Source organism: Phyllobates terribilis, unplaced genomic scaffold (genome assembly GCF_046119375.1).
Source record: "Phyllobates terribilis strain yellow unplaced genomic scaffold, ASM4611937v1 Scaffold_11__3_contigs__length_659146591, whole genome shotgun sequence".
Taxonomy (NCBI): Eukaryota; Metazoa; Chordata; class Amphibia; order Anura; family Dendrobatidae; genus Phyllobates; species Phyllobates terribilis.
Genome location: NW_027362771.1, coordinates 271,889,507 through 271,917,022, shown reverse-complemented (window position 1 = coordinate 271,917,022; position 27,516 = coordinate 271,889,507).

Here is a 27,516-nt window from a genome sequence, read left to right as displayed (position 1 = left end):
CTCTGTACAGGTCTATGCATTAAGCATTGCTGTGTACATGAAGCCTATTTACAAAGATTAGCAGTAGGTTTGAGTGGATAAGTGGTTAGCACTGCTGCTTTGCAGCACTGGGGTCCTGGGTTCAAATTCCACCAAGGACAAAAAAGTCTGCTGAATAAGATGGCGCTATATAAGCAAAGCATAATAAAGTAAAATGTGTGTATTGTCTATATATTTCACCCTCTCCTTTAGTTATAGATCTAATTTGGACCACAGTTTGAACCACATGTATTAATATGTGAGAATTTGGTTGGTGACAGTGATGCATGATCGTAAGAAAACTAGTCATATGGGTCATCTCTTTTTCTTGAATGGTAACAATTGCAAACCTTTGGTGTGGAGAGATGTAATCCTAGAACAGCAGCACTTTGCACACTCTGGTTTTTACTAAACAAAGAAGTGAAATCTTAAGGATCAGGTGTCTTCTATAAGCTAAACAACTGAGCTTATTCCTCTTTGGTTACACTGTTTTTCTGCAATGTTGGTAATGTTAAGCTTAATGTAAAGTAAGCACTCAACCACAGATATTTGTACGAGAGTAGAATAAGAAAATCAGATAAATTGGACTTTCATATTTAAAGCAGATCTGTCATTCTGCTATGCCACAATACTAAAGAATAGCATAATATGGGTGCCTTTTCCCATTAGCCAAAACAGCCACAAATATTATAACCATCTGGATATTTGTCAAGAAGTACAGCAGTGTCAAATTTATGGGTTGAGTACCTTTCCCAATTCCTCTCTGCAGTGATTGATGAGCGATGTGTATATGCGTCTACACATTGCAGCCTCTAACTTAAAGCTTAGAGGAGCTTGGAGCTCCTCTCATGAATACAGCTACATATTCATGCCTTTTTTTATTGAGCCAGATTCCTAGAGCTAATGCCATGCCATAAAGTGTTTTAGACACTTTCCACTCCTGACCTGACAAAGGAGCATTGCCAATTGGGATTGGAGAATGGCTTAAGACACAACACTCTGTGCAAATTTTTTTTCTGCAATACAAACTGTTATTAAGCAAGTCACTTAACAGAGGGTATAGAATAAAGTCTCTAAATATGTGACAAATTTTTCCTCCAGCATGAGTCACAGAGATAAAATTGGCTCATCTAGTGAAGTCAATACTCTTTCAATTTAATACACTATTATTAAATAAGCACCTATATGTTTAAGAAATGTGGGCCTGTAAGGTGAGCGGATATGTCCACATTGTTTGCAGTCTTTTAAAGGTTTGAGAATTGAAAGAACATGTATATATCAATAACCTATATACTATAGATGAGCATATCTGACTTAATTCAAAATCGACAATTTTCCTGAGGAAATTCAATTTACAATGAACATACTCTCAGTGAATTTAAAGCTCCTTATTATGCTTTAGCGTTTCTCCACATCCCAGAGCATAATAAATGTAGGGTGTAAAAAACAAAAATAAAACTAATGAACACCTCACCACAAACGTGTCTGGCTGCCCCTGATGCTCACTGCCTGCCTTCAGGTCTTCCAAACCTCTTTTTTCTGCTGGAGAGCGATGTCTTCACTCTAGGTCAAGACATCCAGCCACGACCAGACCTCCGACGTCTCTGTACACTTTACCAATGTGGAGCATGTCATGACATTACGACATGCATTGCAATGTCTTACAGGGGGAAGTAAAATGTTGCCCCTGAGATATCTGCCTAAAACTCAGCCTCTCATTGTGAGTCAGGGTGTGTTGAGCTGGTTCAGGAACTGAGACAACGCTACAATTGGCAGATGCCAGTTGTGTTATACAGCCGGCATCTACAGCGGAAGAAATAAGAACATGTCACCAATTTTCTAAGTAAATATATTTTTAAAGGTGCTGTTGACATGAAATTCTGATGAGATGTTGGTGACAACCCATCCAATTCATACAGGCAAATAAATCAAACCACGGATGTCCATCAATTAAGTTATGTGTAATAGTGACAAAGACACAGGGAAAATGTATTAAACACGTTTAATGAAATTTATTTAATAATTCATACAAAATCCTTTGTTGGTGATGACAGCTTCCAGACGCCTCCTATATGGAAAACTAGTTGCATGCATTGCTCAGGTGTGATTTTGGCCCATTTTTCCACACAAATACTCTTTTACGGACCCAGATGGTGGAACCATTGTGCCGTGGTGCAAGGAGGGACCAGAGGGGGTAACTAAGACCCTACCCGGACCGACCCTGGCTACACGGCGGCTTAGTCGGGTCCATGAGCCAAGGGGGGACTGAGAAGGTGGTCCAGGTGCCACTCTGGGACCGACCTTGAGAGAGCAGGCAACACCCACGCGACTGGCAGCCAAAGCGGACAGGCACGGCAGATGGTCTGGCAGATGAGCACGGCTGGTAGGCAGGCAAGTAGTGCAGGAAGATGGACAGGCTCAGCTGATAGACAGGCTGGCAGACACAGCTGGCGGGCACGGCTGGTAGACAGGCTGGTGGCCACAGATGATAGGCAGGCTGGCGGGCACGGCTGATAGACAGGCTGATGGCAAGCACTGTGACCTGAGGGCTGGAGAGAGTGTTTAGTAAAGAAACTACAACATTGCGCAGGCACCTCCATTTTGGAGGAGGTGCCTTATATTGCAGATGTTCTCCGGCCATTGGCTGGGGACATTTCAGGATGACGCACACGGCACCTTTAAGAAACAGGGAGCTCGCGCGCGTGCCCTAAGAGCAGTGCCTGGGAATCTGCGCAAAGCCCGGGCAGGCACGGCTTGGGAGCAGAAGGAAGGAACAGGAGATGCTGGACGGGGGCCGCGGCGTTAAGGGGAGCGGCGTCTATGTCAATCTCTGTTAGTGGCATTTAAATAAAGTGAAGCATCGCTAGGGGACTTCAGAGGGATTAAATCATAGTCATTTTGGCTCTTCAGTGAAGCCTAGTTACAGGCTGAGCTTCATAGGAGACCATGATTTGTCCTATATAGTATAATGATTTATTTTTGCAGTATACAGTATATGTGATAAGACAATTGGAGGGAATAAAAAATAAAGTAAAAAAATAAAAAATGTAAAGAAAATTAGAGATTCAAATTAACCCTCCTCCCAAATCCCTTGCTAAAAATAAAGAAATACAACAAATAAAATAAACATATTTGATACCACCACATCTGTAAAATTCCGGTCTATCAAAATTCTAAATTAATTAATTAACCATACGATAAATACCATAAAGAGAAAAAAAAATCAAAAAGCTAGAATTGCATTTTTTCGGTCTCCTAACCTTCCTTAAAAAAATGCAATAAAAAGTAATCAAAGAGTCCAATGTACCCCAAATTGGTATCAATAAAAATGTCAGCTCACCATGCAAAATCAATCTCTTACACAGCTTCATGGATAGAAAATAAGCAATTTTATGGGACTCAAAAAATATAAACCAACATTTTGTTTACAAACCTATACATTTCTTTTCACCACTTAATGAAAAAAACAAAAAAACCATGCTCATTTGCTATCACCGTAATTGTACTGATTTTGATAATCACGTTGACGGGTCCTTTTTACTGTCCAATGAATGTTGTTAAAACGAACTAAAAAAGCAATGGCAGAATTGCGTTTAATCACTGCAGGTTTATATTGCACTGCGGAGAGGTGCACCATTTTAATTTTCTACACACAGTAACAAAATTGAGCTTACGAGCCACCAATAGTCAAGCATTATTTAAATAAAACCATAAGCCTCTTTATTCATACTTCTTTCCATGCCTAGTCTCTAAACAATGAGTATTGCATATACAGATCTTGACCTAAACACATAATGAGCCTTCGAATATTTTTAGTGATTAACATGGTTAAACCCAGTGATTGTAAAATAATAGTGTTAAACCGTTGGGAGTCAACTATATTTTGGCCAGTGTATTTGTATTTGACAAGGTTTTCTTTCTGTTAAGTATCTACAGTAAGTGAAACTGGCAGAATAAGAACACCTAAACTGCAGTTTATCTGGCCCTCTTCATGCTTGTCAAAATATATTACCAGATTGTGTGGATCGTATATGACAATATTTTGAATATTAAAGTTATTTTGCCTACATTTTGATATCCTGTTATCTGATAAATCTTTACAAATATGCAGGGGCATCGCTTGTCACTTTGGGGTTTGTGCCCCAAATCATAAATGCACTTTGCCAAGTCTTTTGGACTTTGTTTTTCTATTTTAAATACAGTTTACTTTGTTGTAATATGTTACCAGGTACATTTTCTGCATCTTAGTGTACATAGCCATGCACACAGCAGTACCCTCCACAGCCCAAAATGGCATGGAAGCAGACATCTATGTAATGCTTGGCTCTTCCAACCTGCTAGTACAACCTGACGCTTCCTACAAGGGCACTTCCAGCCTCTGCACAATGGTGTCTGCACACACAGGCCTGGCAACTCCACTATTAGCTGCTGAAGGGATCTTGAATAGTGATGAGCGAACGTGCTCACCACTGCTCGGTACTCGCCCGAGCATCACGGTGTTTGACAAGCTTGGCGAGTATTTCCGGGTTGCTCGGGCGGGAACTCGGGTCCCGCCCTAAATGTTTGATGCTCTTTAGAGAGCCAATGAACATGCAGGGATTGCTTGCCACCAGGGGTTTGCTGGCAAATTTTAGCTTGGAGGCCAATTAGAAAGCCCTGGCCCACGACATGTGGTGGCCTATCTTCAGCCTGCTTAACCCTGACTGCTGCAATAAAGCAGCATAGATAGCAGGTTTTAAAAATAACTGTGACTGGTACATAGACTGGTAGCAGAATCGAGCTTACTACCTAGATACGGGAGCAGAACCGAGATTACTGCTTAGATATGGAAGCAGAGCCGAGCTTAATACCTAGATGCGGGAAAAGAACCGAGCTTACTACCCAGATTCGGGAGCAGAACCGAGCTTACTACCTAGATACGGAAGCAGAACCGAGCTTACTACCTAGATACGGAAGCAGAACCGAGCTTACTACCTAGATACGGGAGCAGAACCGAGCTTACTACCTAGATACGGGAGCAGAACCGAGCTTACTACCGACTATATGGGAACAGAACCGAGCTTACTATCTAGATGCGGGAGCAGAACCAAGCTTACTACCGAGGATACGGGAGCAGAACCAAGCTAACTACCTAGATGCGGGAACAGCCTTAAGGATTTCTATTTCTATTTTTTTTTTTTAAAAACTGATCGTAATACCGAATTTAGTATATACTGCAATACCACAGTATTGCAGTACATAGTGAAATAAATGTTTTCCTAGAAGCCTGAACCTCAGGCTAGGCTTCATAGAAGGGCCAAAATGGCAGAAATAGGGGCCTGCCATGGCAAAACATCAGCGACCCAGGAGCATGTCATGGATGTTGGCTCATGAGGGTTGGTGAGCTCATGAACAAGCCATCTTGCTATTTAAATTGCTAAAAAGCAGGGATTGAGACAAGTTCTGATCACTGCTGTTACAGCAGATCATAGCCAGCATCTGCAGTGCATTGGTGGGCTCAGCTGCTGAACCCACTCCATACATACCCTGACTGTGATGTACAGTTACACCATTGTGCACTAATGGATTCATTTCACTTGTTTGTTCCTAAAACTGGAAAGACAAATGGAATTCCCTAACAAAAAAACTCTTGTGCCTGTCATGTGAAAATCAGCCTGTGGTTGGTGTTCACAGGAGACTGTGATTTCTGCTATATACAGCAAGAAGGCTGTGGCATTGTTGTAAATAGCACAAGCAATCGGCTGATCACAGATTCAAGTCCCCTAAGGGGACTAACAAATATAATAAAAAGTAAAAAAAATGTTTTAAAAAATATGAAAATTTTATATTATACTGTGTGTATATACAGTACAGACCAAAAGTTTGGACACAACTTCTCATTTAAAGATTTTTCTGTATTTTCATGACTATGAAAACTGTACATTCACACTGAAGGCATCAAAACTGGTGACACTGTTGGGGATTTATTCAAAATTGAAGGCATACTGAACCAGCATGGCTACCACAGCATCTTGCAGCGGCATGCTATTCCATCCGGTTTGCGTTTAGTTGGACCATCATTTATTTTTCAACAGCACAATGACCCCAAACACACCACCAGGCTGTGTAAGGACTTTTTGACCAAGCAGGAGAGTGATGGGGTGCTACGCCAGATGACCTGGCCTCCACAGTCACCAGACCTGAACCCAAGAGATGGTTTGGGGTGAGCTGGTCCGCAGAGTGAAGGCAAAAGGGCCAACAAGTGCTAAACATCTCTGGGAACTCCTTCAAGATTGTTAGAAGGCCATTTCCGGTGACTACCTCTTGAAGCTTATCAAGAGAATGCCAAGAGTGTGCAAAGCAGTCATCAAAGCAAAAGGTGGCTACTTTGAAGAACCTAGAATATAAGACATATTTTCTGATGTTTCACACTTTTTGTTAAGTATATATTTCCACATGTGTTAATTCATAGTTTTGATGCCTTCAGTGTGAATGTACAATTTTCATAGTCATGAAAATACAGAAAAATCTTTAATTGAGAAGGTGTGTCCAAACTTTTGGTCTGTACTAATATATATATATATACATATATATATATATATATATATATATATATATATATATATATATATAATACACAGTACAGGCCAAAAGTTTGGGCACACCTTCTCATTTAAAGATTTTCCCCCAATTAAAAATTAAGAAATGAGAAAAATTTAAAAAAATACACATTTGATATTGCTGCATTTTACATTCACATTTACAACTGATGTTGGTTCTAGTGACATATTCATATAGTGATGGTAGTTCTGATGTTGTATTCATGTAGTGATGATGATTCTGGTGATATCTTCATCACTAGAACCATCATCAATACATGAATATGTCACCAGAACCACAATCAGTGCATGAATGCACCACTAGATCCACCATCAGTACATGAATACATCAACAGACCCACCATCAGTACTTGACTTCGTCACGAGAACCATCATCAGTAAATTAATATGTTATGCACACGCCCGGGCTAAGCGGCGTGTGCGTGTGATTGGTAGTGATTCCACTGGACCGTGCCGGAGAGTGAATGCCTGGAGGGGCGTGACTAAGTATTCACCCGATCCGACCAGGGTCGCACGACGGCATACGACGCCAGTGCACCAAGGAGGAACCGAGCAGAGGGACCAGGTGCTACTCCAGGACAGACCCCGGACACGGCTGTTGACCCACACAGGGGAATACAGGAACAGGCCGGTAGGCTGGCACACAGACTGGTGGGTATAGGCAGGCACGACTGGTATGCAGGCAGGCGGGTATGCAGGCAGGGGGGTAAAGGCAAGCACAGCTAGAGTGCAGACAGGGAGGCACTAGCAGGTAGGAACACAGGCGGGATAGGACCCAGTACACACCGGGACACAGGAACAATACAGGCAGAGGGTTACAGGCAAGCACAGCTAGAGTGCAGACAAGGCTGAGCAGGGAGGACAGGGCTCTGTTCACACGGAACAGACAGGAAGGGAAAGACAGAGCCAGATACTCACACAGTACTTGCAGAGACAACAAGCAGGAGTTAGGTACGAGTTCAGACTCTGCAGAAAAAGGAAGGGAACGGACATAGAGGCAAAACAGGTAAAGGACAGGAGAGAGTTCAGACTGGAACTGAGTGTACGGAGGAGACCGACACTGCAGAGGGATACAGGAGCGGGTCTGGGAATACGGCCCCCAGAGAGGCGGAACGAACAGGCAAGGAGCGTGTTCAGACAGGACAGACCAGACGCAGGAGCGGGTCTAGGAAATCGGCCACTAGAAGGCGGGAGGAACAGGCTAGGAGCGTGTTCAGACAGGACAGACAAGAGAACACAGAAAGGAGTCAGTTCAGACACGGGAGCTGATACCGCAAAGCAGGAGACATACAGGACTCAGTTCAGACACGGGAGCTGATACCGCAAAGCAGGAGACATACAGGACACAGTTCAGACACGGGAGCTGATACCGCAAAGCAGGAGACATACAGGACTCAGTTCAGACACGGGAACTGATACAAAAAGCAGGAGACAAGAGACGGGACCTGGCACCTTCAGAGTGCAAGCACACACTGAAGGAAACACTATGCTCAGGCAGGGATAGAAGGGAGCTGCTGAGCTATATACCAAGTGACAGACAGCAATAGGCTGAGGACGCACAAGGGGTGTGACCCACAGCAGGTACAAAAGGCAGGAAGTGATCGGGCGCCGCCCTTAAGCAGCAGAAACAGACACAAACAGACAGCATGGAGGGAAGCCAGAGAGACATTCTGGACAGGAGATCAAGTGCGCCCTCTTGCACAGTGGGAGATGGACCACCATGCAAGGACGCCGCCAGGTATGTTACAGTACCTCCCCCCTTACGCCCCCTCTTCTTCAGGCCTGCCAGAATCTTCCGCAGGGAATTCGAGGGCCAGTCGTTCACTGGGTTGGAGGGGGACAGAGACTTAAGGGTAATCTCTGCTTCGAGGTACATCTTGTCAAGCTCACAGGAAGAAATAGACGGGTTATCAGGTACATAATGAGGAAAAGTCACTGTCTCTTTGTTATCTGGTGGTATCCCGGAGGATTCAGGAAACAACTGGAGGTCCTCCGCCGGGTCAGAAGAGTGCAGAGGCTCAGAGAAAACAACTGCTTCAGAGTACACTAGGTCGGACTCACTGGAGGAAGCAGGCGAGGTATCGGGTACCGAGTATAGGAAAGTCTCTGTCCATTCACCACCAGGTGGCACCCCGAAGGGTTCTGGAGACAGCTGGCGGTCCTTCGCCTGGTCAGAGGGGTGTAGAGACTCACGGGTAACCTCTGCTTCAGAGTACACTAGGTCGGACTCACTGGAGGAAGCAGGCGAGGTATCGGGTACCGAGTATAGGAAAGTCTCTGTCCATTCACCACCAGGTGGCACCCCGAAGGGTTCTAGAGACAGCTGGCGGTCCTCCGCCTGGTCAGAGGGGTGTAGAGACTCACGGGTAACCTCTGCTTCAGAGTACACTAGGTCGGACTCACTGGACGAAGCAAGCGAGGTATCAGATCCAGGATATAGGAAAGTCTCTGTCCATTCACCACCAGGTGGCACCCCGAAGGATTCTGAACACAACTGGAGGTCCTCCGCCTGGTCGGAGGGGTGTAGAGACTCAGGAGTAACCTCTGCTTCGGAGTACACTAGGTTGGACTCACTGGACGAAGCGAGCGAGGTATCAGGTACAGAGTATAGGAGAGTCTCTGTCCTTTCGCTACCAGGTAGCACCCCGAAGGGTTCAGGAGACAACTGGAGATCCTCCGCCTGGTCGGAGGGGTGTAGAGACTCGGAGGTAACTACCACTTTGGGGTACCCATTGTCAGGCTCACAGGACGAAGCGGACAAAGTATTGAGTACCGGGTGTAGAGAAGTCTCTCTCCATTTGTCATCGAGTGGTATCCCGGAGGGTTCAGGAGGCAACAGGGGATCCTCCGCCAGGTAGTAGAGGTGCACAGACTCTGAGGTAACCACAGCTTTGGAGCATCCTTGGACATGCACACCGGTTAAAGAGAAAGAAGCATCTGATGCCGGGTGCAGGAAGTTCTCCTGTGTGGAGTCTGGATGGGCAGAAGTCTCTTCGGCCAGGAGAACTGGTGCACTACCCACGCACATTACCCATTGGGGTTTCTCCGGGATACAGGGAGATGAAGCTTCAGTAGGGACTTCAAGGTTGGGGTCAGGAGGTCTCAGGGAGGACAGACCCTGGCGTGACGGCTTGCCTCTAAGTCTAACACGTCTGGACTGCCTCTTGAGGTTGAGAGAAGTATTCTGGAAAGCGTAGTCACCCTGTGAGGATTCTGGGTGGGCAGTAGTCTCATTGGGCTGGAGGACTATTGCGCTACCCACACACATTACCCGTCGGGGCTGCTCCGGGATATTGGGAAGTGAAGCTTCAGCAGGGGCTTCAGAGTTAGGGTCCTCGAAGACCATACGAAAGGCCACCAGGAAGGCCTGCAGGTCAAGGATGACAGGATCCCATGCTTCCCATAGGGGGGTGACCCATTTCAAGGCATCACCCGCTAGGTAGTCAATCATAAAGGCCACTTTAGCCCAATCGGAAGGAAAATAGAGAGGGTAGGCCTTAAAGTGTAGCATGCATTGCTCCACAAATGCACGACACTGTCTTGGATCCCCATAGTAACGTGGCGGATCCGCAGGAACGAGAGCTGATAGATCCATCTGGACGAGTGCGTAATTCGCCTGGAACTCAGCTAAAGGGGGGAAAAAATTTATTTATTTATTTTAATGCATGTATTCGCTGGAAAAACTTCTCAAAGAGCGAAGGCCGTGGGGCTCAACGGGAACCATGGCCTGAGCATGCTGTTATGCACACGCCCGGGCTAAGCGGCGTGTGCGTGTGATTGGTAGTGATTCCACTGGACCGTGCCGGAGAGTGAATGCCTGGAGGGGCGTGACTAAGTATTCACCCGATCCGACCAGGGTCGCACGACGGCTTACGACGCCAGTGCACCAAGGAGGAACCGAGCAGAGGGACCAGGTGCTACTCCAGGACAGACCCCGGACACGGCTGTTGACCCACACAGGGGAATACAGGAACAGGCTGGTAGGCTGGCACACAGACTGGTGGGTATAGGCAGGCACGACTGGTATGCAGGCAGGCGGGTATGCAGGCAGGGGGGTAAAGGCAAGCACAGCTAGAGTGCAGACAGGGAGGCACTAGCAGGTAGGAACACAGGCGGGATAGGACCCAGTACACACCGGGACACAGGAACAATACAGGCAGAGGGTTACAGGCAAGCACAGCTAGAGTGCAGACAAGGCTGAGCAGGGAGGACAGGGCTCTGTTCACACGGAACAGACAGGAAGGGAAAGACAGAGCCAGATACTCACACAGTACTTGCAGAGACAACAAGCAGGAGTTAGGTACGAGTTCAGACTCTGCAGAAAAAGGAAGGGAACGGACATAGAGGCAAAACAGGTAAAGGACAGGAGAGAGTTCAGACTGGAACTGAGTGTACGGAGGAGACCGACACTGCAGAGGGATACAGGAGCGGGTCTGGGAATACGGCCCCCAGAGAGGCGGAACGAACAGGCAAGGAGCGTGTTCAGACAGGACAGACCAGACGCAGGAGCGGGTCTAGGAAATCGGCCACTAGAAGGCGGGAGGAACAGGCTAGGAGCGTGTTCAGACAGGACAGACAAGAGAACACAGAAAGGAGTCAGTTCAGACACGGGAGCTGATACCGCAAAGCAGGAGACATACAGGACTCAGTTCAGACACGGGAGCTGATACCGCAAAGCAGGAGACATACAGGACACAGTTCAGACACGGGAGCTGATACCGCAAAGCAGGAGACATACAGGACTCAGTTCAGACACGGGAACTGATACAAAAAGCAGGAGACAAGAGACGGGACCTGGCACCTTCAGAGTGCAAGCACACACTGAAGGAAACACTATGCTCAGGCAGGGATAGAAGGGAGCTGCTGAGCTATATACCAAGTGACAGACAGCAATAGGCTGAGGACGCACAAGGGGTGTGACCCACAGCAGGTACAAAAGGCAGGAAGTGATCGGGCGCCGCCCTTAAGCAGCAGAAACAGACACAAACAGACAGCATGGAGGGAAGCCAGAGAGACATTCTGGACAGGAGATCAAGTGCGCCCTCTTGCACAGTGGGAGATGGACCACCATGCAAGGACGCCGCCAGGTATGTTACATAATACATCACCAGAACCACCATAAGTACATGAATACAAGAACTAAGCTTAGTACAACGATCAATTGTAATATCAAGTTAGCCCCATAAACAATTGTATGGCATGAACCTACAACTCCCAGTATGTCCTTAACAATGGTAAGGTGATACTGGGAATTGTTATTAACAGCCATCATCAGAATGCAGACCATACAAGAACCACAGCACACATGAGACGCAGGCAGTATCACAAATAAACATTTACATCCAGGTACCTTATATACGACATCTTCTCTGTAGTCGTCTTTCTTTTCATTTCCATGTTGTCTAGATGACATGGTGAATTTTCACATTCACAGCTCGTCTCTGCAGACCTCCCTCTTCTCCGGTCTTTTGCAGCACATCCCCCTATGATACCCTTAAAATTAGGAGTGTTATTAAAATGCCCTATGCATAATAATATCTGTTCATATTATGACCTAAACAAGCCTCCTATGGTATACGACCTCTACACTGTTCACCATTATCAGCTATAACCACCCGCTCTTATGAACCACGGCCTATACCATGGCTGTCCCCGCTCTAATTTTCCATTACACTTTCTATATCTCCACAATGTCCCCCTGTCATGCTAACCCCTCTCCATATTGTTCCTCCATTTCCCACTGTCTCCTCTCCATATCCATTCTGTGCACACTCTCCACACTATGCCCTCATATTACCCACCTCGCTGCCCTCTTCAAACTGTAATCACTCCTCAATCTGTCCCCCTACACTGTATGATGGTCACCACAGCCACCCATATGGTATTATATCCACAACAAGCCGCTAAAATATATGGAATGGTCACCAACACAGACCCCATATATAGTATGATGTCCACCACAGCACCTCATAGTTTACTGTCCCCCTACACAGCCCCCCATTTCATGGCCCAAACACAGAGACCTTCATTTCATGCCCCTTTGTACAGCCCCTCAGTTTATCCCTACACTCTGCACAGCCCCTCATTTTATTTTCCAAATCTGCACAGCCCCTCAGTTTATTAACTCTCCATCATCACAGCCCCAGCAGCGTATCCCTCTCATCTGCACAGCCATATCAGCACAGCCCCATCAGCGTATCCCCCATCAGCACAGCCCATCAGCGTATCCCCCATCAGCACAGCCCCAGCAGTACAGCTCTATCAGTGTATCCCGCTCCCCCATCAGCGTATCCCCCCCATCAGCACAGCCCCTTCACCGTATCCCCCCATCAGTGTATCCCCCCCATCAGCACAGGCCCTCAGTGTATCCCCTCCATCAGCACAGCACAGGCCCTCAGTGTATCCCATTCCCCCATCAGTGTATCCCCCATCAGCACAGCCCCATCACCGTATCCCCCTCCCCATCACCATATCCCCCATCAGCATCCCCCTTCAGTGTATCTCTCCCCCCACCAGCATAGCACAGGCCCTCAGTGTATCTATCCCCCATTAGCACAGCACAGGCCCTCAGTGTATCTCCCCACCCATCAACGTATCTCCCCCCCATCAGCACAGCACAGGCTATCAGTGTATCCCCCCCCATCAGCACAGCACAGGCCCTCAGTGTATCCCCCCCCATCAGCACAGCACAGGCCCTCAGTGTATCCCCCCCCATCAGCACAGCACAGGCCCTCATTGTATCCCCACCCCCCCATCAGTACAGGCCCTCTCCTCATAGTAATGTGAGAGTTAAAATAAAAAAAATTAAAAAAAAAAAAAAAAAAAAGCTCATACTCACATGATCAAGGCTCCCCTCCGCCGTCTCCTCTTCTGTGAAGTGCACACTGTGCAGCAGTGGATGCTGGACGGAGCGTTGACTTCACTACATCCAGCGTCCCAGCGTGCAAAGGTCGGCGGCGTCTTACAGGAGATCCCGGCGGAACAGGAAGTGCTCTTCTGCTCCTGTCCCGGGCGACGCCGGTGAGTGCAGGGAGGGAGCGATGACCAAGGCGCAGGACAGAGAGAGGAGTGAGCGGTTTCAGTGACTGACATCGCTTTCACCTCGGTGCCTGCGCCCCGGCCGTCGCTGCGCTGAATGTTTGCTGCCACAGGAAGGTGTCCGGCAGACGTAGACATTCAGCGATTTTTTTTTTTCCCTCGCAGCTGCAGGAGATCCGGCCCTGTACAGTGACTTGGTGAGCGTTACAGTGGGCATTTTCCCCCTGCCCACCGGCCCAGCCCGCCCCTGTTTGCCACGCACTGTAATGCCGTAGCCATGTTGGTTGTGGGCATTACAGTGATTGGACGGTGGCACAACATATATAAGTCCATCTGAACTAAAAGTCTTTCTGAGGACTAATCCAGGTGCATATTTTCAGTGGTGAAGGCGATAGCACGAGTTAGGCAGGCAGGCAGTGTATGTGGCAGACTGCAGTTCATATAGTACAAGAGGGTTCATAACACGTTTCTGCTGCTGCTTTTCTTACAGATATTTGTAGACATAGCCCCATATATCAGGGGCCAGGGCCAATTTTTTTTTTTTATAAATCCTGGTTATTTGCTTAAGAAGCAATCCAGAGTACACCATTTTTCTGCTCCATTTGTTTGTTAGCACTGCAGAATACAGCCAGATCTGTTCTATATTTAGCCATAAAAATCCAGAAATTTGAACTGAACCTTGAAAATATTGGCCTCCTTTTCCATTCTGTTGCAGTGTGTTGGTCAAGCTATTCCCACTAGGTGTCTGTGAAGAATAGTATTAGTAAATTACAGGCCTGCTATTTAAAACCATGGTTCTCTTTCAGACATATAACATTTAAGTGTTCCAATATCAGCTATCTCTGCCTTCCATTTCGTTGCAGTGTGCCGGTCAAGCTATTTACACTAGGTCTCTGTGAAAAATAGTATTAGTAAATTACAGGCCTGCTATTTAAAACCGTGGTTCTCTGTCAGACATATCACATTTAACTGCGTTCCTAAATCAGCCATTTCTAGTGAACGTGGAAAATATTGTCCTCCATTTAAAATGGGCAAGGTGCGTGGCAAGAGACAGGGATATGGAAGTGATTGTGAATGCAGAGGCCGAGGCCGTGGGCAAGCTGAAATTGTGCCATAACAAACACCCACATCTTGTCGCCTGAGCTTCCAGTCCCAATTGCTAGGGGGCCGCAGCACACCACTATTGAACCAAGAGCAAAGTCAAAAGGTTGTTGGTTGGATAGCAGATGATGCTTCCAGTCACTTTGCCACCACCACTACAACCCTTTTTTCCACACGGTCAAGTCTCAGTAGCCATGAGTCTGGACCGCACATTCCTCAGCTTGATCTTCCTTCCTCCCACCATGCCGAGTGCCCGGAGACAACTGATCCCACACTTGGACACTCAGAAGAGCTGTTCACTTTTCCATTTATGGATTCGGATCTCTCGCCCGGCCAGCTTTAAGTGAGTCAAGAAGAGAACGCATGTAGCGATGCCCAAAAATTTGAGCAGCCACGGTCACACAACGGCAACGATGGGAAAGTGCAATTACTGTCACAAGAGGTAGATAATGATGATGATGAGACACAATTGCCAGAAAGTCAGGAGGAAGACCAGGGAGCGGAAGTGGAAGACGAGGTGGTGGATGATATAGTAATTGACCCAACCTGGTAGGGAGACATGCAGAGCAAGGACAGCAGCACAAAGGGAGAGGGAGGCAAAGCACCACAACAGGCTGGAAGAAGCAGTGTGGTGGCCCCAGACACAAGGCGGAAAAGCATTCCCCATAACACCAACAAGACGGAAGTTGCCAGTACAACTGTTAGGTCTTTCTGAGTCTGGTTGTTTTTTAAAGACTCTGCCGATAACTCCAAAAAGGCCATTTGCACTACCTGCCAGGCGAGCATCAGCATGGAAACCAAAACTAGCAGCTTGACCACCACCAGCATGATCAGGCACATGGCAGCAAAGCATCCTACTAAGTGGGTCAAACCCCAGGGTCCAGTAACAGTGTCTGCGAGTGACACCACCGCTTCTTCTGCTGTTATGCGTGCACGCCAATCCCCTGTCCATGGCGCATGCTAAGATGCCTCCCGCCCTGCACGTGTCATTGCACACTCTCAACTAGCACCATCAGCAATCACATCCAGGTCCTTGTCCCAGCGCGCGATCTGTTGTCCCTACCCAAGTCCTTGGAACACAAGCGCAAATACGCAACCAACGTCCCACAGGACACACTACTAAATTCACACATTTCGACTGCTTGAGCTCGAAATGTTGCCTTTTAGGCTCGTGGAGATGGAAGCTTTCTGCAATCTGATGACGACAGCTGTCCCTCAGTACTCGGTCCCTAGCCGCCACTATTTCTCCTGGTGTGCCGTCCCCGCATTACACGATCACATGTCCCACAACATTAGCCGTGCCCTCAGCAACGCAGTTACTGGGAAAGTCCACCTAACTACGGACACATGGACAAGTGCTTGTGGGCAAGGACGGTACATCTCGCTGACGGCACACTGGGTTAATATAGTGAAAGCTGGGACACAGTCGGACCTTGGGATGGAACACGTCCTCCTGACGGCGAGGATTGAGGGCCCTGGGTCAATCAGGGTTGCCCTCACATTCTAAAGCTCCGGCATCTGCTCCTCTTCAGCCTCCATCTCTGAAATGAGCGCATCAGTCAGAAGCTGGAAGCTCTGCAGCACTGCCTCGGCCAAGTGGCAACAGGCTGTGCTGAAGCTAATATGCTGAGGTGACAAACCCCACATCGCTGAAGAGTTGTGGACAGCTCTGAAAGAGCAGGCAGATCTGTGGCTGACACAGCTGAACCTATAGCCAGGCATGGTCGTGTATGACAATGGCCGGAACCTGGTGGCGGCTCTGAAGTGAAGCGAGCTCACACACGTACCATGCCTGGCCCATGTGTTTAACCTCATGGTTCAGCGGTTTCTCAAAACCTACCCAGATCTGTCACATTTTCTTGTCAAAGTCTGCCACCTGTGTGCCCATTTTAGAAAGTCACCTACAGCTTCCGCCGTCCTTGCCATGCTTAAGCAGCGTCAGAGGTCACAATTTATTGGACAACCAAGTAGTACAGACGAAAGAGACACAAATGAAATCCAGCAGAGGCAGGGGAACACTATCAAAGTTCTGGGACAGTTTTCTTAGACCCTCCCATCACACAGGCCCTGATGCGTGTGGTACTCTCCCAAGTAGGGAAAAGTTTCGGAAGATGGTGAGGGAGTACCTTGCCGACCGTACCAACGTCCTCAGTGATTCCTCTGTGCCTTATAATCATTGGGCATGCAAGCTGGACACATGGCATGAACTGGCTCTCTACGAGTTGGATGTCCTGGCCTGCCCTGCCGCTAGCGTTTTGTCACAGCGGGTTTTTAGTGCCGCTGGTAGAATTATAACCAATAGACGAAGCCTCCTGTCAACTGAAAATGCTGACAGGCTGACTCTTATAAAAATGAACAAGGGCTGGATTGGGCCAGACTTCTCAACACCACCAAATGATAGCAGCATAGCATAAACTCAAATACAGTGTCTTTTTTTGGGGAGGTCTAACTGTATTCGCGTGCACCTCTGTCTTCACACCCAGACATGGGTATAAGCTTCCTGATTTTGTCTATTTGCTCTTGTCCTCCTCATCCTCCACCACCATATCACCATAATATCTACGTCTCTTGCAAGGGACATTGGAGTTCCTCCAAATTTTTGGCAGCTGCTGCATGCACTGCATAGGCAAACAGTATGGGAGACCCACTCCTTTCTAATGGGAACATGTCGCTACTGTGGCCCAGCTCTATGTGTCTTTAAATTGGTATTGGGGTTTTCCCAAATTTTGGCTGCCCTTGCAGTTACAGCATGGGCATTACCACTATGGGAGACTGACTCCTTTACAATGGGAACATTTTTTTTTACTGAGACCCTCCTCTATGTTTCTTCAAAGGGGTATTGGGGTGCGTCCAAATTTTTGGCAGCCCTTGCAGTAACTGTATACGCAATAACAGTATAGGGGGACCCACTCTTTATTAGTGGGAACAACAAAGCATAGCCGACTACTGGCCCTTTAAGAATAGTAAGGGCCACCTGATGGCCCTATAAAAATAGTGTTTGTGACTTTCAGAGTACCTCCTTTATAAATGAAACAGGATGTGTCTGATGATGTGTCACACACCACATGGCCAGATAAGGTAGTAAAATGTTAAAATGACATTTCCTGGTGAATGCATTTTTCACCATTGAAAGCAATGTAAAAGTGCAAAAACGTATCAAAAACACTACGTGTGAACATAGCCCAAGGTGTGGAGGAGCATTTTTGTTTTTGGTTATTTATTTTGCCTTATATACAAGTCATTACCCTGGAAAGGATGCTCCTTAACATTTTTCCCAGAAAAATCCATTTTGTTTTGTTTTTTTGTATGTTTTATTGTCAGTCCGTAAAAGTGGCGTAATACCTCTGACAATGCTGTTGACAGCAGTGACCTGGGAGTCAGAGATTCTTCCAGGGGTCTTCCCCATGCAGTTCCCATGTCATTTGAGGACTGTTCCCATCGATTTGGGCAATTTTTAGGCCCTCTGCAGATCGCCGGGAAAAATGGTCCCATAGACTTACATTGGGCTCGTTACTCGGACCGAGCACTCGAGCATTCCAATTTGCTCGACCCGAGCATTTTAGTGCTTGCTCATCACTAGTCTTGAATTTTCTCCATGAGCAAGTATTTATTTACCATGAATTCTCATTGCGGTTTCCTTCACCAGAGCAGTAATGACAGGAGGTAACTTCATCAGAGGTTACTAGCTGTGATTTAGTGATTTTGAGTTCACTGCTGGCTGATTGGTGTAGCATCAGATTTGTTATCCATTCGCAGCTTCAGCCAGCAAGCACAGAGCTGTGAGCACAATCATTTAATCACTGCTCCTGTCATGACAGCTCTGATGAATCCAGGCTGGACCTTGATCCTATCCACCCTCCTGCAGTGGAAAATATATATTGACATACATAGTAACATAGTTTTTAAGGTTGAAGGAAGACTAAGTCCATCTAGTTCAACCCATAGCCTAACATGTTGATCCAGAGGAAGGCAAAAAAAAAACCATGTGGCAAACACTAAGCTCCACATTGGGGAAAAAAATTCTTTCCCGACTCAATACGACAATCAGACTAGTTCCCTGGATCAACGCCCTATCAAGGAATCTAGTATTTATAACCTGTAATATTATACTTTTCAAGAAAGGCATCCATGCCCTTCTTAAATTTTAACAGTGAATCACTCATTACAACATAAACAGTCAATATCATCTCATGCATCAACATGATAGATATATAAATATTAGTGTTGAGCGAGTATGTCTCATTAACCCTTTGGGCGAGCATGCTCGGGTGCTCGCCGAGTATTTTGGCGTACTCTGCATTTCTTTTATTGTCACCGTGGCTTCAAGTGTCACGGCTGTTAGACAGCAGTTACACATGCAGGGATTGCATGTTTGACAGCTACAGAAAGATCTGGAATCAGCAGGTACAATAATTTCAAAGAGAACTATATGTAATGCTCTCAAACTCCATGGCTTGTATGCACATGTATTTCTCCCTGGTATGTGGTTTTATTCGGTCACTATGGGGTGGTAATATGTGGCCAGTCATGATGTGGTGGTAATTTGCACATATTTAGCCTGTGACTGCTGAGGCCAGAGATTACGTGCAGCAGATAGTTGAGGTGACAGATGGACAGGTGGTCATCCCTTCCTATTTCAGCAGTGTTTATTTAGTATTTATTTTAAAAACTTGTTAAAAAATCCTTTAATACTATTCATTATAGCATGAAGTGACTGACAGTGACTGGAAGAATGTGTACATGATAGGAGGCAATGATTAGAGATGAGCGTTGTTCTACTCGAACTGTTCGCCAATCTCAAATTCGAGCTGTTTTGGGCGGTGTTCGAGCCGGTCGGCGAACACGAACAATTTGAGAAAAATTCGGCTGTTCGAGGTTATGTTCGATAACTGTTCGTGCACCAAAATCATAACTGGATTTTTTCTCAGTAATGATGAAAATTAATGTTAATACGCAGTTTGAGTGTACAGCGGGGCGGGGGGAGGGGCAGGGGATGGATCTCTGCAGGAACAATGAAGATCTCCATTTTTTTTTCTCTTTCCCGCATTTGCAGTGGGGAGGTGCAATCTGTCAGCCTATCAGCAGCGCACACACGGAGCGAAGTGCTTTTTTTCACACAAGCAAGGGCATGTGTGATTGGCAGTGTATGTCACATGTCCTTGCCCTATAAGACCAAGCCATTTTCCCCGTCGCCACCATTTTCTCACTGCTGCAGCTGCGTGTTAGACGGCACCGCTGTTGCTGTGTGCGCTATACCTTGTTAATTTCAAGCCAATTTTCGCACAAATATACAGTTAGCTTGGGAGTACGGAATAGTTGTGATTGCAGTCCTTTTAAGGACTAGGTTACAGCATTTCCTACGACTTTTATCAAGCAGGTCTGTGCTCTTAAATAGATAGATTGTGGGAGTAAAGACTAATTGTAATTGGAGTCCTTTTCAGGACTAGGTTACATCAGTTCCTATCAGTTTTTGCCAGGCAGGTCTGTGCCAGTGCTGTGCAAGTTTTTTTCACAGCATTTGGCTGAATCTAGCAAAGCTAATCCTTTTTGGCCTATTGCAGAGTGTGTTAGTCAGTGGAGTAGCCTATCTGTGTTGCAAGATATACCACCTGTGTATAGAATACCAATTTTTTTACTGCACCTAGTAAAATCTTTTGGGCATAGCATCATTCTATTAGTCCATCTATACTGACCTCCATCAGGTTGCAAATTAAAAATAATTTTTTTCTGCATCTAGCTCTGAAAAAATATTTGGGCTTCTAGCAGTGTGTGGGACTTGGTCTATTAGTCCATCTATACTGACCTCCATCAGGTTGCAAATTAAAAATAATTTTTTTCTTCATTTATCTCTGAAAAAATATTTGGGCTTCTAGCAGCGTGTGGGACTTGTTCTATTAGTCCATCTATACTGACCTCCATCAGGTTGCAAATTAAAAATAATTTTTTTCTGCATCTAGCTCTGAAAAAATATTTGGGCTTCTAGCAGTGTGTGGGACTTGGTCTATTAGTCCATCTATACTGACCTCCATCAGGTTGCAAATTAAAAATAATTTTTTTCTGCATCTAGCTCTGAAAAAATATTTGGGCTTCTAGCAGTGTGTGGGACTTGGTCTATTAGTCCATCTATACTGACCTCCATCAGGTTGCAAATTAAAAATATTTTTTTTCTTCATTTATCTCTGAAAAAATATTTGGGCTTCTAGCAGCGTGTGGGACTTGTTCTATTAGTCCATCTATACTGACCTCCATCAGGTTGCAAATTAAAAATATTTTTTTTCTGCATCTAGCTCTGAAAAAATATTTGGGCTTCTAGCAGTGTGTGGGACTTGGTCTATTAGTCCATCTATACTGACCTCAATCAGGTTGCAAATTAAAAATAATTTTTTTCTGCATCTAGCTCTGAAAAAATATTTGGGCTTCTAGCAGTGTGTGGGACTTGGTCTATTAGTCCATCTATACTGACCTCCATCAGGTTGCAAATTGAATAAAAAAAATTTCTGCATCTAGCTCTGAAAAAATATTTGGGCTTCTAGCGGTGTGTGGGACTTGGTCTATTAGTCCATCTATACTGACCTCCATCAGGTTGCAAATTAAAAATAATTTTTTTCTGCATCTAGCTCTGAAAAAATATTTGGGCTTCTAGCAGTGTGTGGGACTTGGTATATTAGTCCATCTATACTGACCTCCATCAGGTTGCAAATTAAAAATAATTTTTTTCTTCATTTATCTCTGAAAAAATATTTGGGCTTCTAGCAGCGTGTGGGACTTGTTCTATTAGTCCATCTATACTGACCTCCATCAGGTTGCAAATTAAAAATAATTTTTTTCTGCATCTAGCTCTGAAAAAATATTTGGGCTTCTAGCCGTGTGTGGGACTTGGTCTATTAGTCCATCTATACTGACCTCCATCAGGTTGCAAATTAAAAATAATTTTTTTCTTCATTTATCTCTGAAAAAATATTTGGGCTTCTAGCAGCGTGTGGGACTTGTTCTATTAGTCCATCTATACTGACCTCCATCAGGTTGCAAATTAAAAATAATTTTTTTCTGCATCTAGCTCTGAAAAAATATTTGGGCTTCTAGCAGTGTGTGGGACTTGGTCTATTAGTCCATCTATACTGACCTCCATCAGGTTGCAAATTAAAAATAATTTTTTTCTTCATTTAGCTCTGAAAAAATATTTGGGCTTCTAGCAGTGTGTGGGACTTGTTCTATTAGTCCTTCTATACTGACCTCCAGCAGGTTGCAAATTGAATATAATTTTTTTCTGCATCTAGCTCTGAAAAAATATTTGGGCTTCTAGCGGTGTGTGGGACTTGGTCTATTAGTCCATCTATACTGACCTCCATCAGGTTGCAAATTAAAAATAATTTTTTTCTGCATCTAGCTCTGAAAAAATATTTGGGCTTCTAGCAGTGTGTGGGACTTGGTCTATTAGTCCATCTATACTGACCTCCATCAGGTTGCAAATTAAAAATAATTTTTTTCTGCATCTAACCCAGCCAATAGTTTTGGCCTAATACCACAGTTTGGCCACTCAGCTCTGCTCGGTTACCATCCATTGTTTTTTTGTGCAAACAACTCCAGAGTTGTGAATTAGTTAACCACCAAAATGAGTGGAAAAAGGCCTGCTGCTCGTGGAAAGGGGAATAGGCGTGTTGGGAAGGGGAAAAAAGGTTGTGTCCGTGGGGTAGGTGCAGAAGAAAGACCATCTTCCAGCCAAACTAAAATGTCTACTTCTTTTAGCGGACAATGTGATAAGATCCCTTTCTTACGGCCACGCCAATCGCTACAAATTCCAGATGAGGCACAAAAACAGCAGGTGCTTCAACGGATATCAATTGCTCCTTTAAGTGGGCTCTCCTCCACATCAACTTCAACATCACAAATACTCCAGTCCTCAAAGGTGTCACCCAAATCGCACTTGCTTCCTCACAGCTCCCAAATCTCCAGCTGCCCGTCTGAGTATGAGGTAGAACAGATGGTTGAGTCTGCAGAGCTGTTTACTCATACTATAGCCTGGGAATCAGAGGTCGACTCCAGCGCTTCTGTGAATCCAGACGAGGAAATGATCTGCACTGATGCCTAGAATCTTTATGAGTCGGATCCAGGACCAGACGCAGAAGGTTCTGACCATAATGTAGACCCTCATTCCCAAACTGTAACTCCTGTTGGTGGAGACAATGAGGAAGACGATGATAAGACTCAATTACCTGATTGGAGCGACAACTTTAGTTTTTTGTCAGGGCAGGAACAGGTTGGCTCTGAGGACGACGGGTGTGATAACGCACAGGGTGATGATGATGAGGTCGGAGATCCCACTTACTGTCAACCCACAGTCAGCCAAGAGATGAGGTCAGCAGAGGAGGTGGAGGAAGATGCTAGTGACGACGAGGTCAGGTTGCGCCTTCCTGGACAGAGACGTAGTACTGGAAGCACGTCAACAACTGCATCCTCAAACACAACTCTGCCTCTCACCACAAGTCGTGGTGGCTCTTCAGGTCGCATGGGTGCTAAGCCTTGCATAGCCTGGGCATTTTTTCAGATCGATAAAGATGACCCAACTCGTGTTATCTGTAACATTTGTCAGCAAAAGCTAAGTAGAGGCCAAAAAATACATAGTTTGAGTACTTCATGCATGAACCGGCACATGGACATGAAGCATAAGTTGCAGTGGGAAGCTCAGTGTGCTACAATGCGGCCTAGCCGGCCGGGCCAACCACCGTCTGCCATATCTTGTGCATCCGTGGCCTCTTCATCCTCTGTGACTGGGGGGACAGCAGTCACACCTGTTTTGGGGCGCAGACCTGCCACCTCTTTACCCGCAACAGCCAGCGTGATTGGCAGGTCATCATTTTCTTTGGAGGTGGTAACACCAGCTGGTCTTGAGCGCTGTCCGACATCGATAGCACCACCTTTGGATCAAGGCAACCTAACATGTCCGCCTGCATCTTCCTCACAGACCGGCAGTTTGCCGGGGACACCCTTATCAACCCCGTCTAAGCACAATAGCCAGCCCTCGGTCCCTCAGATGTGGACAAGTAAAAGACCATTTCCTCCTAGCCATGAGAAAGCTAAGAGGTTGAATTTCACCATCTGCAAGCTCTTGGCTACAGAAATGCTGCCTTTCCGCCTGGTGGACACAGAGGATTTTCGAGACCTTATGTCCGTCGCAGTGCCCCAGTACCAGATGCCCAGTCGGCACTACTTCTCAAAGAAAGGTGTGCCTGCGCTCCACCAGCATGTCGCACACAACATCACCGCTTCTTTGAGAAACTCTGTGTGTGACAGGGTGCATTTCACCACAGACACTTGGACGAGTAGGCATGGACAGGGGCGTTACATGTCGCTGACTGGGCACTGGGTAACTATGGTGACAGCAGGACAAGGGGCTGCTGTCCAAGTCTTGCCGTCCCCACGAGTTGTGCGTCAATCCTCTTTATGTCAAAGTTCCTCCACTGCTTCTGCCTCCTCAACCTCCTCTCGGTCTTCCACCTGCACCCAAAACCTGTCTGGTCATGCCACAAGCTTTCTAACTGCGCAGAAGGGATCCTGCACACCTCCTTACTATGCTGGCAGTAGGGCTCAACGTCATCAGGCGGTTTTTACATTGAAATGTCTGGGAAATGTGAGTCACACAGCTGAGGAGTTGTGGTCAGCTCTGGAGAACCAATTTCATGAATGGTTGTCTCCACTGGACCTGAAACCAGGGAAGGCCGTGTGCGACAATGCTGCAAACCTGGGTGCGGCCCTTCGCCGGGGCAATGTCACACACGTGCCTTGTATGGCTCACGTGTTGAACCTGGTTGTCCAGCAATTTTTAGCCCACTATCCCAGACTAGATGGCCTTCTGCAGAGGGCACGGTCGCTGTGTGCTCACTTCCGCCATTCGCATCCCGCAGCTCAGCGACTTACATCTCTACAGAAGTCGTTGGGCCTGCCACTTCACCGGCTAAAATGCGATGTGCCTACCCGGTGGAATTCAACTCTGCACATGTTGCAGCGACTGTGGCAGCACCGACAAGCCCTGGTGCAATACGTTCTGACGTATAGCCTGGGCCAACGAGATTCAGAGGTGGGGCAAATCACGCTGGAGGAGTGGTCTCAGATCAGGGACCTATGCACCCTTCTGCACAGTTTTGAAATGGCGACGAAGATGTTTAGTGCTGACGATGCCATTATCAGCATGACTATTCCGGTGATTTACATGCTGGAGCACATGTTAAACAGAATTCGGAGTCAGGTGGTGGCACAAGAGGAGGTGGAGGAAGTAGAGGAGGAGGAGTTGTATGCGGAAGGGCTAACATCTGCAAGGTCCAGACGGTCGGCAGCACCAAGGCGGCAGGCATGTGAGGGTGGGGGAGATGATTTTACCAGGGCGCATGGTAGTAGCCAAACTAGTGAGGAAGGTGCAGGAGCCCAGGAAGAAGTGGATGACGAACTGATGGAAGACTCATCAGATGAGGGAGACCTTGATCACATTTCTGTTGTGCGAGGTTGGGGGGAGAGGACAGAGGAAGGAAGCATGATTGTTACCTCGCCACCAACACAACAGGGACTTGGTGCTCCTGGATGCGCAACACACATGAGTGCCTTCTTGCTGCACTACCTGCAACATGACCCTCGAATTGTGAGAATTAGAAATAATCCTGACTACTGGGTTGCCACACTGTTAGATCCCCGGTACAAAAGTAAATTTGCAGAAATTATTCCTGCCATAGAAAGGGATGCACGCATGCAGGAGTATCAGCAGAGACTGTTGCAGAATCTTACATGTGCTTTTCCACAAAATACCAGTGGTGCACGTAGTGAATCTCACAGTTCCAACTTGCCAACCGTGGGACCGTCAAGTGTTCAGCACTCAAACCGTAACAGAACCACAGTATCTGCTGGTAACATCAATTTTGCGGAATCATTTCACCACTTTTTTAGCCCATCCTTTGCAAGGCCACAGGAGACAAGAAGTCTGACACATAGTCAACGCCTAGAGACGATGGTACAGGAGTATCTCCAAGTAAACATTGAAGCCACGACTGTGTCACTGGACCCTTGCTCTTTTTGGGCTTCCAATCTGGATAAATGGCCGGAGCTAGCCACTTACGCCTTGGAGATCTTGTCATGCCCCGCAGCCAGCGTTCTGTCTGAACGTGTGTTCAGCGCTGCTGGTGGTGTGCTGACAGATAAGCGCACGCGGCTCTCCACTGATAATGTAGACAGACTCACGTTCATAAAGATGAACAAATCATGGATCCGAAACGACTTTTCTACCCCTGTGTCATCCTGGGGAGAGTAAAAGCTTGATGATTGGTTAAAATCACCCTACCAACCGTTTTAAGCTTTCAAATTACTAATCATGTTTATCTGTATCTTGACTGGAAAATAATTTGGGCTTTGTAGCAGTGTGCAGCACTGATCCTATTAGGCCATCTATAATAAGCTTCACCAGATTTAAAATTAAAAATAATTTTTAGCTGCATCTAGCCCGGAAAATAATTTTGGGGCTCCGAGATGCGCAAGACACATAAGTGCCTTGTTGCTGCACTACCTGCAGCATGACCCTCATATTGTCAGAATTCGAAGTAATCATGACTACTGGGTTGCCACACTCTTAGATCCCCCAAACTTTTCGATCAACCTTTTCATTTTAATAAAGACCAAAAAAATGGTCATTTTTGAAATTATAAGCATTAGCAGGTTGTTAGAAACTGAAATCAAACAGTTTTCAACTCAAAACTTTATTCTAGGTGATGTTACATTTTCACATAGGACCCCTTGTTCGAAAGGAGCTTCTGAACTCTCTCGTCCATTGAATTTGTCAGGTTTTGGATGGTTTCTGCTTCAATTGTTTTGCATGAGGACAGAATACCCTCCCAGAGCTGTTGCTTAGATGTGAACTGCCTCCCGCCATCATAGACACTCCTTTTAATGATGCTCCAAAGGTTCTGAATGGGGTAGAGGTCAGGGGAGCATGGGGGTCACACCATTAGTTTGTCCCCTTTTATGCCCATATCAGCCAGAGATGCAGATGTTTTATGTGCAGCATGAGATGGAGCATTATCATGCAGAAAAATGATCTTGCTGTGAAATACACGGTTCTTCTTCTTGAACCATGGCAGGAAGTGCTGTTTGAGAAAATCCACATACATTATGGAGTTCATCTTTAGCGCCTTCAGGGATCCTAAAGGGGCCGACAATCTCTCTCCCCATGATTCCAGCCCAAAACATTACTCCACCTCCTCCTTGTTGGCGCTGTAGCCGTGTTTGCGTGGGGTGTCCATCAACCAGCCATCCTCCACTCCATTCATCTGGACCATCGAGCGCTGCACGGCACTCATCCGTGAACAAAACAGTTTTGAAATCAGTCTTCATGTAATGTTTGGCCCACTGGAGCCGTTTCTGCTTGTGTGAAGTGGATAGAGGAGGTCGACAGGATGGCGTATGCACAGCTGCAAACCTCTGAAGGACCCTGCATCTTGTTGTTCGGGGGACGTTGGAGGCACAAGCAGCTTCAAAAACTTGTCTGCTGCTATGACAAGGCTTTTTTGCCGCTGCTCTTTCAACCTGACGTAATTGCCTGTAGGAAAGAGTCCTCAATTTGCCCTTATCAGCACGCACACGTGTGTACTGTGAATCAGCTACATACTTCTTGATTGCCAAGACACTTCATCCTGATCATCGCACAATGTTGATTGTAGTCATGCCTTGACCTAAACACTCCACAATTTGTTGCTTCTCAGCAGCCGACACATCCTTTTTCTTT